Here is a 13,741-nt window from a genome sequence, read left to right as displayed (position 1 = left end):
AGAAATTCACCTTTTATATATATTTTTTCATTATGCATGTTTTTATTTCTCTGATAACAGATTTGAAGCCAAGAACAACACACATAAGTAAGATACATTTGCATGTCCATTCGACTGAAGACTTCACCCCAATACTTGGAATACCTCTCCTGCTAAGGGTTATCTTGATCAAATTTCATGTACGGGCCAATGATAACTTGGGTGCTATAGGATGATCCTTTACAACCCTCACTCGATAACAATAATAGATTTTGGAAGATGATAAAGTGAATTAGAAAGTATTTTAGTGTTCATACTTTTTCCTTTCTTGGATTATTTGTATAAGATGATATGTTTAGAACGGGCATGCTTGCTGATTTGAGTGTGATTTAGACAGTAAAATTGTCAAAGAAGTATCCATGAAGTACTGAGTGCTGGTGTCGAGGTAATGTAGTGTATATTTGGGTACTGACGTACTGTAGTACCCAGCTATTGAGATAGTAACTGTTTGTCATAGATGTTAAGTTGGTCAAGCAATTTTGTCACTTGGTAGTCTGCTACCATATTAAGTGTCCCAGGGTGTATAATGTTTTTGTATATTAGGGACAAATATAGTCTTTGTTTTTCTCTTGATTGCTGACTAATTATTGATATACCGCTTGTACAATATATATTACATTTTTCTCTTATAAATAAATTTTTTGCTCTATACTTGCAGATTAAAAGATGTGGAGAGATGGCACAGAAATTACGTTATTTCAAGGACCAAATGACAAAGGCTGGTTTTTCACCTTCAGCAAGGTCAATGATTAGAAGTTGACATTGATCTTGATGACTTGGAGGTACAGATTGTTTATTGTATTGTAAGAAAAGTTAAAGTCACAATGTCACTGTATACTCAGTTATTACAACCCTAAAGCTCGCTAGTATTTATCTCTCTATCTCTCTCTTTTTCTCTCCTTTTTCCGTTCGTTTTTCTCCCCTTCTTTTTTTTTCTCTCTTTTCTTTATATCTCTCATTCTTAATTCCCCCACTCGTGCGGTTTCTTGATTTCTTTCATCCAGCGGTCTCTATCTCGTCACATGTCGCGTCACCCCTTTTGCGGTTAGGGTTCCGCAGCCTTGATCTATTGCATCATGTCTTCTCTTTACTACTCCGCATCCGGCCCACTTGCCACCAATAAGCTCTCATGTCATGAATTTGGCCCATACAGATGCCCTCTCTCGGTCTCCTTGATAATCCGCAGACAGACAATGGGACCGAGAACCAACTTTCCCTTTTCCCTTTGGCGGTATATCCCTTTTCTTTTGCGCTGTCACCTCCTTTTTCCCTTATTGGCATGTGTTCCGTCCTTATTGCCACTTAGAAATGACACATGTGCATATAGACTGTCTTTTCATTTTTCGAGGCTCCACACGTCACCCTCCACCTGGTCCCTTTTTCGGTGATTACCTTTCTGCCCCTATTACTTCGAATCCTGCTCAAACTTCTCTTCCCTCAAAACCCAACACTCTTATTTCTTCTTTTTGACTTTCTTATTTCATTTGCTTTCTCTTCAACTTCCCCCCCTACTGTTCTTCACCTTCTTGGGAGCCTTCCAACACCGTTCGAGTTCCTTCTTCCCTCACTCCATTGCCCTTTGCTGCCTTGCAACTCAGGTTTGTCTCTTCCCTTTCTCAGCACATTCATTTTGTTTTCTTGTGATAATTTCTCGACACTGTTCCACAATCTTTCCCCTTTCATAACTCGTACTCTCCACTATTGCTTCAATTTCCCCAATTTATTGAGTTTATCATGTCAGGATTGGAATCGGTGAACATATCAACCACCAGATCCGATGGATCGGAGTCCTCTACGCCCAGATCTAGCAATCACACTGCTGATAGATCTGAATCCCCGGCCTCTGGTTTAATCAGTCCTGCCGTTGTACCCTCTACTTCAGGGAGGAAGGCTACTCTTCCTCCCCCACCTTCATACTATCGTAGACCTAACCTAGATGCCATCAAAGCCGCTTATGACATCCCTAGTGACGTGGTCTTAGAGCACATGCCTGGTATCACCTATTTTCCTCATTTGGTAAAACCACGGCTCTGTTGTCTCGTCGCTACTGTAGGATAGATAGCGGCTGGCTTGCGTTTTCCCTTGACTCTGCTTGATGTCGAGATATGCAATCATTTCAATATTCCGCCCTGTCAAGACATAGGTAACTTCTAGTGTGCCATGTATGCCGTTAACCACTACAACGAAACCCATACTCTTAAGATCCAACTCCGTGATGTAATTTCTCATTATTATATAAAGAAAAGCATTAAGTTCATTAGTGTAGGGTATTAGCCCTTCTATACTCGTCCGCGGAAGAAGTCATTTGTCCTCCGCATCACAACTTCTGACAAGGTGTGGCATTACTATCCGTTGTATGTGTCTAGAAGTTTTATTTCCGTAGACCTTCCTTCGGAAATTTCTCTAAGGCACCTCAGTTTCCTTAAAAGTGGTAAGTAAAACATTTTGATCCACATTGCTTATGTTTAAACTTGTTTTAACTTGTCCTTCCTTTTGTAACCCAGGCTGGAAACCTGATTCGCGATCTCAAATTTACACCGACATCTCCTCCAAAAATTTCCAAAAGCTCCGTGATTTGGGTAGCACCCAGTGTGAGGTTCTCGGCATAGACCCTGACAAAGGCAACCCTTTACTGCTTGATCCTTCCCTAAAAAGCGTAGGTAAGTACCAAGGCCCCCTCTATCGCCTGCCACCGCCAAAAGAAAGAAAACCAAAACCTTCTCCTCCCAAAAAAGGAAAACGTAAGGCCCACAAGTCCTTCAGATACACCACCAAAATCTATCACTCCCAAGCCGTTGCCCGACGTGTCGCCGCCCAATCATACAACTCTACTCTTGACCCCACCCCCTCTTCCTATTCCTCTTTAGCGGACTGAGAAGACGATTTTGCCCACCTTACCTCTAGCACTACCATGGCTGCCAACAAACTCAAACTCTGGGACAGCGACTCTGATGATGATACACCCATTGAAGTTGCGGCCAACAGTCCTCCCACCAAAAGGGCAAGGACCGCGCCCCTTGTCCCATCTGGAACTCAAATGGACCCAGCGTGGTCCCTGGCCCCATCGCGCCATCATGGTAAAGACGCTGTCTTATTTGGCCCCCCTTCCTCTGGACCAATCGAAGTTTGGCATCCACAGTTCAAGGCTAGAGATCCCGAGGTAAATATTCGCGATTCAGCTTTGGAAAATCCAGCCCCGCTTCTTTGTTCTTCAGCTCACATCTTCCACGCAATCAAGCATATGGTGGTGCTAGCTCATTCGCCTCTCATAGAGCTTCCATTTACACCGGCTGGGAAAAGGTCCGCTCTCTTATTATTCTCCATTCCTTACTTCTTACAGCTCTTGCTAATCCTTGTATGTATTCAGCTGAGTCTTGACATTGGCTATGTATTGTGCGGATTGACCAACACACTAGATTCCCTGGACGTTGTAAAGCAAGAGATTCACGGTCCTGATGGCTGGAAAGCCAAATATGCAAAGTTGGAGAAGGACCATGACGATCTTCACATTATGGCCGTCAAGGACCAAAAGGAACTTCAGCGAGCTAAGGACAAGCATCATGACTATGTATTTGGAGTCACCTCCAAGATAGAAAGCCAAAAAAAGGCAGAGAAAGTCGCCTGTCAGGCTGCTGTGGACAATGCTTTGAAGGAAGCCACGGATCATTTCCGAAGCCTGGCGCAGAAGAAGATTAACCGCGAATTAAAGCAATAGCTCGAAGAGCTTAGTGCGGCTGGCCGTTTACTTCCCGTTCCTCCTCCAGTTCTTGACACAGCTGCTTCACCATTTCAATCTGTCAATGTTGATGTCGCTGCCCCTGCTATGCCTCTTGTCCCTCCCACCGCGGACATCACTCCCATCGAGAGAGGCCTTCTAAGTGTTCCTTTTTCGACATGCTTTTTTCCACCATGTCGTCAATGTATATTTTAATCCCTTTTTGAATCTTACCTTCCAACATCTTTTCTCCCAACCGCTAAAATGTAGCCCCAGCATTTTTTAACCCAAAGGGCATTCTTGTGTAACAATAGGTACCACCCTCCACTACAAAGTTTGTCTTCTCCTGATCTGGACCGCACATCGCGACCTGATTGTATCCCATGGACGCATCCATGAAAGAAAATACTTTGAAACCAGTCGTTCTGTCTACTAACTCATTCACCCGAGGCATAGGGTAACAATCTTTCGGGCACTCCTTGTTTATGTCTGTGAAGTCGATACACATCCTAACCTTGACGTTCTTTTTCGAAACCACGACCACATTAGATAGCCATTTTGTAAAATCTACTTCCCTTATTATCCCTGTGCCTTTCAACCTTATCACCTCTTCGCGAAGCCCCTCTGTATATTTTGGTCTCACGCTTCTCATTTTCTACCTTACCAGCTTTGCATCTGCGTTCATATGCAAATGATGACAAGCAAACTCTGGGTCTAACCTCGTGATATCCTCGATTACCCACGCGAATATGTCCTTGTTCTCTGCCAAAAACTGCACCAGCTTGCTCTTCCACTCATCTGGCAAGTCAGAACCTACCGATGTAAATTTCTCCTTGTCTCCCTCTCCCAAGTTTACTATCTCAATCTCGTCTAAAGTTTTTGGCCCCATAGGCGGCTCTTGGACTGCCGCCGTGGCCTCCTCCTGTAATTGCTATGAGGATATTTGTTCGTGAACCAAACCCTCCCCCTTTGATACTCGGACCATACTCTTCACGGTCACCTGATGGATGCTCTGCACGGCCACTTGGTCCCCTCTTATTTCATACATTATCCTATTCGTGGGGAAGAGAATCACCTGGTAATACGTCGATGGGATTGTGTTCATCTCATGTATCCATCTTCTCCCCAAGATTGCACTATATTGTGAATTAGTATCCACCACCATAAACCTTGTGAATATGGTCGTCGGACCCGCTGTTACTGGTAACACAAGATCCACCATAGGCTCTGTCATACTGCCGTTAAATCCGAACAAAATTGTTTGAGGGGCTTTCATCTGTTCCCAGTCTATGTTCATTTCCTCTATGGCCCCTTTGAATAGCAAATCTACTGAACTGCCGCAGTCTATCAAGACCCTCTTAACCAGGTAATTACCCATCGCGATAGTGATCACCAACTCATCTTCGTGAGGTGAAATTACTGACTCTAAATCCTTTGGGGTGAACATTATGTTTTCCTCTCCCATCGCGGCTCCCCTAACTAGCCGTAGTATACTCACCACCTCATTGACCTGCTACAAACTGGCTGTCTTTCTTATCTTGTCTCTGTGTGCATTTCTTCCTAATGTTTCTCCACTAAAAATGACATTGATAGTTCCTAGAATTCTGGCTGGCGCCAGTTCCCTCTCGGCTTGGTGAATCTCTGTGACAAACTCCCTAAGCATCCCCTTCTCTATCATCCTTTCCACTAGCCACTTCAAGGCATAACATTCATTAGTTGCATGGTTCCTGATTTGATGATACGCGCAAAAGAGTTTGCCCTCCAGCTCCGCTGGTGTACTATGCAAACCCTCATAATATTGCTGCCCCTTAATTAACAGCAAGAATTCTTCCAACGGCCTGTTAAGAGGAGTTTACGTTATTTCGTGGTAAGGTTTCCGCTCTCGAATGTCCCTCCTGCCTCGAACCCCAGTTCTTTATGGCCCTCGAGCCTCCCCTCTGTATGATCCCCTTTCTCTTTCATCTATCCTACCTTTATCCTTTCGATCATCTCTGTCTACTGCCTGCACTGCCTTCCCAGATCTCTTCTGTTCCTTTGCATTTCTCTGCATTATGTCCTCGTACCTTATGTATTTTTCTACCTTCAGGTACAAAGCGTGCAAAGTAGTGATTTCAATTTTGGAGACCAACTCATGAACTCTAGTTCCAGGCTTCAAGCCGTGTTGGAATGCTATGACCGCTGTATGTTCCTCCAGGTTTTCTACTCTCAGTATTTCTTCCTTGAATCTACACAAAAACTCCCTTAGCGACTCCGCTGACCTCTGCTTGATGTTGAAGAGAGCCACTATATCGACCACCCTCCTTTTCTGGTGTACAAAATGGTCGACAAAAGCACTCTCCAACTCTTCAAATTTATTGATGCTCTGCGAAGTCAATCTGTAATACTAGTCTGAGGCTCCCCCCTTAAGACTAGCAGGGAACATCATGCAGCGGAGTTCATCATACTTACTTTCCTGCCACAATGACAACTGCTGTTGAAAGTGATGCAAATGGTCCATCAGGTCTCATTTACCATCATACCTCTCAAACCTAGGCTGGGTGAACCTCTTAGGCACCTCTGAATTCCATACCGAATCTGCCAACGGATTCTGATTGAGATTCGCCACCACTTTCTATGCTGTACTTTGGTTTGCTCTTCCTGCTACACGGTTCTCTTCCCTATCCTTCTCAATCATCGTCTGTACCACCTCCAGTGTGATACCGATAGTTTGTTCCACGCCCAGTGGTAGGTATTCCTCAGTCTCCCCTTCCATTTCACTGCCTCAGTGATATGCATTGTCTGTTTCCCCTTGTGTGGTTTCCCTTTCCTTTCTTAACTCGTTATTCTCATTTTCAACCTAACTATCTCCTCTTGAAGAATTGAAGCATGGTGGCATCTGCCGCCACATCTGACACCTCTTCCTCCCCCACCCCTTCAACCTCGACACTCCATGTTTCCTCTGCAACCTCTCTGACTGCTGCTTTCTTAGGTCTTCCCACTCCTCTTCTCACTACGGTGGCCATTTTCTCTCTAGTTCCCCACAGACGGCGCCAAATGTATACTCAGTTATTACAACCCTAAAGCTCGCTAGTATTTATCTCTCTATCTCTCTCTTTTTCTCTCCTTTTCCCGTTCGTTTTTCTTCCCTTCTTTTTTTTTTCTCTCTTTTCTTTATATCTCTCATTCTTAACTCCCCACTCGTGCGGTTTCTTGATCTCTTTCATCTAGCGGTCTCTATCTCGTCACGTGTCGCATCACCCCTTTTGCGGTTAGGGTTCCACGGCCTTGATCTGTTGCATCATGTCTTCTCTTTCCTACTCCGCATCCGGCCCACTTGCCACCAATAACCTCTCATGTCATGAATTTGGCCCATACAGTCACACTATTTATATTGACATATTTTTGAAGATTAAACTTGGCGAGCTTGAAGCTGAGCTGGTAGAAGTCAATGCAAATATTGAAAAGTTGCAACGTGCTTATAATAAGCTTGCAGAATATAAGCTTGTTTTAGAGAAGGTAAGGCATCTTTTCTTGTTTTATATTTCGGGTTGAGGCATGTGATACCGCCAGAAGTTGACATAGCGGGCTGGAACAAAAAAGTTATCTGGCTGTGCTTTGCTACTATTTACTTTTGCACAAAACAGTGGCTGTTTGCATTGCCTGATTTGTCTAGATTTCCAATTGGTTATTGCGTCTTGGTCTTGCAGAATATAAGCTTGTTTTAGAGAAGGTAAGGCATCTTTTCTTGTTTTATATTTCGGGTTGAGGCATGTGATACCGCCAGAAGTTGACATAGCGGGCTGGAACAAAAAAGTTATCTGGCTGTGCTTTGCTACTATTTACTTTTGCACAAAACAGTGGCTGTTTGCATTGCCTGATTTGTCTAGATTTCCAATTGGTTATTGCGTCTTGGTCTATCAATTTGTTTCTCGAGAAACTTTCTCATTGCACGTAATTAAATAGCCAGACTTGCAACTATACAGGGTTATGTAACCTGTTTGTGTTTGTTTTATAACCTGTGTTGTGTTTTGTTTTGTAACTCGTTTCATTGGGTGTTTATCTTCTCTTGTTTAGAACATAAATTCTTTTACATTTGTTTTTTAAAAGTTGGTCTTATGGATTTTTCTTATGAAGTGATTCTTGGGTGGGTTTCTGTGGGTCTAGATTTCGGGAACTATTGATTGTACTGTTATTTTGGCAATCTCTTGTCCTCTCCTTGGGCATCTTCTGCTCAATTTCGTTCAAGTTTGTGTCCACATCCAGAGGTGTTAGTATCTTACTACTTCCCTATTATGAAGCACTATTTCTAGTTTTTTTAATTATATGTTATCGTGTTATATTGTGCAGTGTGTCTTCTCTGGCCTGGTTTATGTCAAATCAGGAGATAGGTTTTGTAACTATTGGGCAGAGACTGTTGGTGGCTTTAAAGTAAGTTACTTAGTTTTTGTATCTTCATGAAATTGGAACAATGATAATAAAAAAAACAAAAAAACAGCAGATAAAATGATACTGGCATATCATTTGCCTTTGTTACCCACTGTTTTGTATAAATAAATTTCTGATGGATTAAGTTTGAAGGAAAATTCTAGGTAGTTATATATAGAAGTAATACTTGTATGTTACTGAGTAGCTGTTGAATAGTTGTCATGTATGTGTGTAACTATTTTTATAAGTCTAATACCGTGGTTCATATATAGATAGTGTAGGATATTGTTTCCCTGCCAAATTCATTCATCGTGTAGGATATTGCTTTTAATTTTTTTACCATTTATTCCATATATTGCAAACTTTGACAGAGGGATTTGCCATGATTGGTCGTATGGGAAAGGTAAGTAACCCAAATCCTTGTTCTTTTCTTTTCTTCAAAGGTTTAAAGTCTTTGGTGTGTCATATCCAAACAGATGAAGATGATAATGTTGTTTTTGGTGTAAAGGCAAACCACCTTATGCATTAGAAACTTAGTCTTCTCACAACTTCTTATTATACTTTTTATTTTTTCTTTAGTTCGATCTACCTGGATTTTTAGGTCAAGTAGTGTCAAGGTAAGCTTAACTTTTCTCATTAGATCAAGTAGTGTCGAGGTAAACTAAAATTAGAAATATTGTTTTATATAGTAAACTTACCAAATGGTTGTGTGACAATATTTTGACATATGGAGTGAGAAGGCGTTGCAAAAGATTGGTTTGGAAATTGAAACGCAGGGTAATGTCCATGCTTAGTCCAATCCAACAACTAAGTATGTGTTCCACCTGTAGATGCATGAGAAGGTGTTGCAAATTGATACGTAGGATTATGTCCATAGGGAGTCCAATTCAACAATTGAGTATCTGTAGAAAATATATATAGTGGCATATATATGATTCCAATTCTTCTATCTACTATCTATATAAATAACATAAAACTTGATATGTAGAACTTACCAATTTTTTGTGTTACTGTGTTTCCTCGTATCATTGTAGAAGAGATTCTTTTGTTTTGTAGACATTGAATTCTCTTTCTTCGTGATTCTTTTGAACTTTGCTTACTTGGAGTAGGAGTTGGTAGGAGTTGGAGCTGCATTAGAATATTTTTGTCGTCGTTTTCGTCTTGTTGAGATTTCCTTACCGGAGTTGTCCATATTACCGAAGTTCTCCATATTGTTGAGTCTGAAATAGAAATAGGTTTCTTCATTAGATTGGATTGTTATTAGTTAATAATATAGTCTAATTGAATTATCATAGTCTAATTGAATTGTCTTACCTTTTACAGGATTTAAATTATCACAGTCTAATTGAATTGTCTTGCCTTTTCCAGAATCAATGAGAAGAAGAGAAGAACAAAATAACTTGATCGTTGTTGAGAATTAGGAGAAGCAAGATCTGAAACTATATATAGGAATTTTTTAGAAAAAGTTGATTTTAGACTCACTATTGTATTAAGATTTGATTCGCAATTTGGAATGTTGAAATACACTAAGACTTGTACCGTAATTGGTATGCTAGAATTCATAGTGGTTTCCAAATTGGATTTGTAGAGGTAATTGTTCTGCTAACTGGTTCGATATTCTGGGAGTCTCCTTGGGACGTAATATATATGTGTCAACTATCAACAGTGTTGACACATGAAAGCTTCCACTCCTATCCAAATTGGATTTGTAGAGGTAATTGTTCTGCTAACTGGTTCGCTATTCAGGGAGTCTCCTTGGGACATAATATGTGTCAACTGTCAACAGTGTTGACACAGAATCACCCATTTTTTAGCTCCTCACAATAAGGCACAACATGCCAGAATCACCTATTTTTTAGTTCCTCATGTTAAGTTTTTAAAAGATTCACTTATTTTTTAAGGATCGATTTGGGTTTGGTAGCACTCCAAATTGGATACACTGAATCACTCAGGAGACTGTACTTGAAACTCTTAAGCTCAATTAGTCAAGGCTAAGGGATGTTCAGGCCCAACTTGAGAAGATCATTGTCATATCTACCAGGTATGTGGATAAGAACTACAATGTTTGCTAGATTTCTCTGTGTTGGTGTTGCATGGACATAGGCTGTCCTCTTGTTTGCAAATTCTATGTTTTGTTGTGTCCGTGTAACACAATACCCCACTTCTAATTGCAAGAGGTCTACCCGGGTGAAAACCCTTGCTGACCAGATCATCTTAAGATTTTTTTAGTAACAGAATAAAGGAACCGGTGTGTGTGTGTGTGGGGAATTAGCTCTTTCTTGATCTTCATTTAATCAACCATATATCGTTGTTTATCTTATACTTCTCTTAATGTTAATTTAATGAAATGTGCAGCATATTTGTTCTCCGGCAAATTGTTGTCAGTGAGAAAGTATCAACCAGTGCAGCAAATGTAGAAAATGCAGTACGCAACTCTGTTGGTAGACTCACTTAGCTGCTGGACCAAGTCGAAGATGTGGGTATAGCAGAAATTGTTGAAGCAATCAGTGAATCTTCATGTGACTATGTGGACGCTGAGAATCTCCAGTCGAGGAAGGAGGTCATGGCAAATATGTTGGGAAAAAGCTTGAGAGATTGGGACCCTGTGTTTTCAAGTGTGTCTCGTGCTGTTTATTTGGCTGCAAGGGCGGTTGTCTTTGGATGACAAAAGGAAAAAAGTGTTAATTCTGTTTCAGTTCTAACAATCTAACTAAACTATAGCCTATAGGTGGGAAGCACGGCAAAGGTTTTGCTGTGTCTCACTCTTTGGCCGTGGCCAAGTCGCCAGCATAGTGAATTACTGAATTATGTTAGTACGTGAGCATGGAAAAGCTGGTCACCACTTGAGATCATCCGTTGCATACAGATGCTAAACGTAAATTATAATCTTTAGTTAAAACGCACTTACGTATGTGTGCACCTACAGTTAACTGCAATTTCCCTACATGAAAGGATTAACAAAAATTATTGTACGCGTTAGAACAGAGTGTTATCCTATCCTTCCAAAAATCACATTTGTATGATATAAACGTTAGACACATCAACAACTGGGAACTGGGCTATGTGCCTATGCCCAAGTGCACATAACACATACCAAACATTTTGTTATCACGCACTTATCACTTTATCAGTATCTTTAAATTTTCATCCTTCATTCTGGTGATGAATAAAGAGTTCATAGTTTAAAATGAAAAATAGAATGAAGCACATATAAGTCTTTGCAGAGCTTTAGTCTTTGCTGAAACGTACTTCAACGTGCAAGGAGTTACCTCTTCAGCTTCAAAGGAGAAATGAAGTGGGGCTCATAGGAGCTGGAGTTAATGGCCTTCTTTCCTGTAAATAGGTCTTAGAGATGGGCTTTAATCCAATTGTGCGAAAAGGAGTATTGGTGGTGTATGGGCTCATCAGACTATACGAACTACGAAGCTTCAGACTTTATTTTTGTTTTTATAAGTAGACTAGAATTTAACCCGTGGCTACGCCACTCGAGTCATAATTAAATGAATACACGTAAATTTAACTTTTACAGTAGAATTACCATTTTTTTTTTCTTTGACGTTTAAATTAAACTTGTTAGTGTCATTGTGATACCCTTAACTGAATATGCCTTAGAAAATCATCTTAGTCGAGTAAATGTAGTGAGAACAATTTGTTCATCCAGAAGCAGAGTGTACGTAGACAACTTTAATTGTTCATTCCTTGTGTAGTCCATATTCAATTTATACACGTTTCTCAAACGGTATGAGAAGCTATAGGGGTATTTAAACAATGAAACAATTATATAATTTAATATGTGAAATAACTACACCTGTTTGCATGAAGAAAAGGGGTTTTGGAGGTTTTTAGTCGGGGTTTTGGAGGTTTTGTCTATTTTAGAGTATTAGGTAAATAGGACTCTTCAAGCAGACATTTTAGTATTAGGTAAATAGGTTTTGGAGGTTTTTGTCTATTTTAGAATATTAGGTAAATAGGACTCTTCAAGCAGACTATTTAGTATTAGGTAAATAGGACTCTTCAAGTATTAGCACAGATCCCAAGAAAATCAGGACCACCACTTAAGCTTTTATAACTTGCTTAAAAGTTGAGCTGTTTTGTATTATAGATTCGTACCATGGCTTTGGCTTGATGATTTTCGTTTAACTTTTTTTGGGTGTGAAGAAAAGGGGTTTTGAAGGTTTAGTCGAGTTTTGAAAGTTTTTGTCTATTTTAGAGTATTAGATAAATAGTACTCTTCAAGCATTAGGTAAATATGACTCTTCAAGCATTAGGTAAATAGGACTCTTCAAGCATAGATTGAAATATATAGCATAGAAACAGGACATAACATGGATGATGAATGGTAAGACTGTGGTTTTACAGGGATATCATGAAGCAGATTCTGTTTCTAGAAGACGAAGGTGTTGTTCTTCCTAAAGCTATCAAGAATGTTAGATTAGTAGTGTTGTTTTTTATGCTCTCTAGTCCTTTGAGCATTAAATCATTTTACCACTTGTAAAGGACTGTTGCATAGTTTTGATAAATGGTCAATGATAAATTTTACCTTTTTCTTCGTCTTAACACTATATGCTAGTCCATTCTTAAATCGAAGTACATGGACTGGCAGTCAAGTCACCACATTATATCATTTGTTCTATTTTCAATGTGTAGTTTTATTTTTTTGGGGTGGGTGGGTATAGGTTCCAAACGTGATGTGTGAGAAGTCATTTGAAGGAAATAACATTGACAATGGTGCCTTGCGGCCTTACCTGATCCCTTCAAAATTAACATAGGATCAGCTGATATGTGTTGCTCATGGAGTGATAGATCCAACCTCAAGATTGGAAATTCTCCGTTCATAAAACTATGAAACAAACCCACAGGAGCAGGGATTCAACAAAACTACTTGCCAATGTTTACAAGATTGAATCCATTTGTATATACGTTGATTCCTTTTCCTCTATTCTCTATAGCCTCATCCATTTATCCATTAGTACTTGAGTGTTGAGTCTGGAGGTACTTTGCCAAGCTTGTGTTTACTTTAAGGAGAAAACAATGGCAAGTTATCCTGTATATATTTTGCCTAAAATAACAAACGCAGATTTTGGGAATAAAACAGGAAAAAAACCGAACTATTAGCAGCTTTTGGCTTGATGATTTTCGTTTAAGTTTTTTTTTGGGCGTGAAGAAAAAGGGTTTTGAAAGTTTAGTCAGGTTTCAGAGGTTTTTGTCTATTTTAGAGTATTAGATAAATAGGACTCTTCAAGCATTAGCAGAGATCCAGATAAATGGGACTCTTCAAGCATTAACACGGATCCCGAGGAAATCAGGACCACCACTTAAGCCCTTATAACTTTGCTTAAAAACTGAGTTGTTTTGTATTATAGACTAGAATTTAACCCGTGTCTACGCCTCTCGAGTCATAATTAAATGAATACACGTAAATTTAACTTTTACAGTAGAATTACCATTTTTTTTTTCTTTGACATTTAAATTGAACTTGTTAGTGTCATTGTGATACCCTTAACTGAATATATCTTAGAAAATCATCTTAGCCAAGTATATGTATTGAGAACAATTTGTTCATCCAAAAGCAGAGTGTACGTA

At 39.9% G+C, this 13,741-nt stretch overlaps 1 long non-coding RNA gene across 5 annotated transcripts; it reads left to right on the top strand.

Annotated features, from left to right (window-relative positions):
• The first annotated feature begins 694 nt into the window (after positions 1–694).
• LOC147518088 (uncharacterized) lies at positions 695–11,170 on the top strand. 5 transcript variants are annotated; one of them, XR_015211708.1, is made up of 5 exons: positions 695–821; positions 7,142–7,249; positions 8,081–8,775; positions 9,527–10,199; positions 10,514–11,170. It is a non-coding gene; the product is annotated as an uncharacterized LOC147518088 (long non-coding RNA). The 5 variants fall into 5 exon arrangements; XR_015211709.1 differs by having other exon boundaries at positions 8,081–9,872; positions 10,060–10,199; XR_015211705.1 differs by having other exon boundaries at positions 8,081–10,199.
• Positions 11,171–13,741: the final 2,571 nt, after the last annotated feature.

This window comes from Coptis chinensis, chromosome 2 (assembly GCF_015680905.1).
Source record: "Coptis chinensis isolate HL-2020 chromosome 2, ASM1568090v1, whole genome shotgun sequence".
Lineage (NCBI taxonomy): Eukaryota > Viridiplantae > Streptophyta > Magnoliopsida > Ranunculales > Ranunculaceae > Coptis > Coptis chinensis.
Note: the sequence above shows the minus strand (reverse complement) of the source record. Positions and strands in the feature narration are given on the sequence as shown.